At 39.7% G+C, this 828-nt stretch overlaps 1 pseudogene; it reads left to right on the top strand.

Moving 5' to 3' along the window:
• The first annotated feature begins 277 nt into the window (after positions 1–277).
• On the top strand, positions 278–619 carry LOC148011491 (uncharacterized; annotated as a pseudogene).
• Positions 620–828: the final 209 nt, after the last annotated feature.

Here is an 828-nt window from a genome sequence, read left to right as displayed (position 1 = left end):
AGGATTCCTATGAAAATTGAAAGTTCGTGGAATGCATTCACCACAGCATATGCTGAACATGGATTTTGTGAAGAAGCATTGATGTGTTTAAAAGAAATGCAGCTCACAGGCTAGCAACTTCATTTGGAACTAATGAAAGAGAGGATTGGAAGAGAGGTCTATGTAGATCTAGATGGAATTGCATGGAATGCACTGATTGCATGATATGTTGAACATGGGCTTAAAAAGGAAGCATTGAATTGTCTTCTTCATGAAATGGACCTTGAGAGGTCTTACTATGCGTGTTACCACATTTTTCTGCATCTTGAAAGCTTGTGGCACTTTTGATGTCTCTATTTTGGAGATGCTGGAATGTGTGTTTGAGGTGAAAGCCAACAATGGTGGCATTTTCCTTGGTGGTGAATATTTCAACAATGCACTGATTAAGCATTTTGTTCAAGAGTTCAACAAGCAAGAAGGCATGGTCATCACAAAAGATAACCTTGCTCTTCAAAGGTTGTGTGAGGCTACTGAAAAAGGTAAAGTTGAGCTCTCTACTTCCATGAAAACAGACATACAATTTCCCTTTCTTATGGCTCATGCAACTAGTCCGAAGCTTTTCAACCTCACCCTAACATGATCCAAGCTTGAGGCCCTAGTGATGGACCTGATTGAAAGAACTCGCAAACTATGCAATGATTGTCTAGCAAAAGGAGGGTTGAAACCTAGTGAGCTAGATGAAGTACTCTTGGTTGGGGAAGTGACCCAAATGCCTAGGGTTTGTGATTTTGTAGCCAATATATCTAGTAAAGATCCAAACAAAAATGTTAATGGTGGATGAAGCTATTG

The sequence above is a fragment of the Lygodium microphyllum genome, chromosome 28 (assembly GCF_053477565.2).
Source record: "Lygodium microphyllum isolate KBCC chromosome 28, Lygodium_microphyllum_v1.1.10, whole genome shotgun sequence".
Lineage (NCBI taxonomy): Eukaryota > Viridiplantae > Streptophyta > Polypodiopsida > Schizaeales > Lygodiaceae > Lygodium > Lygodium microphyllum.
This window is presented reverse-complemented; position numbering and strand designations above follow the sequence as displayed.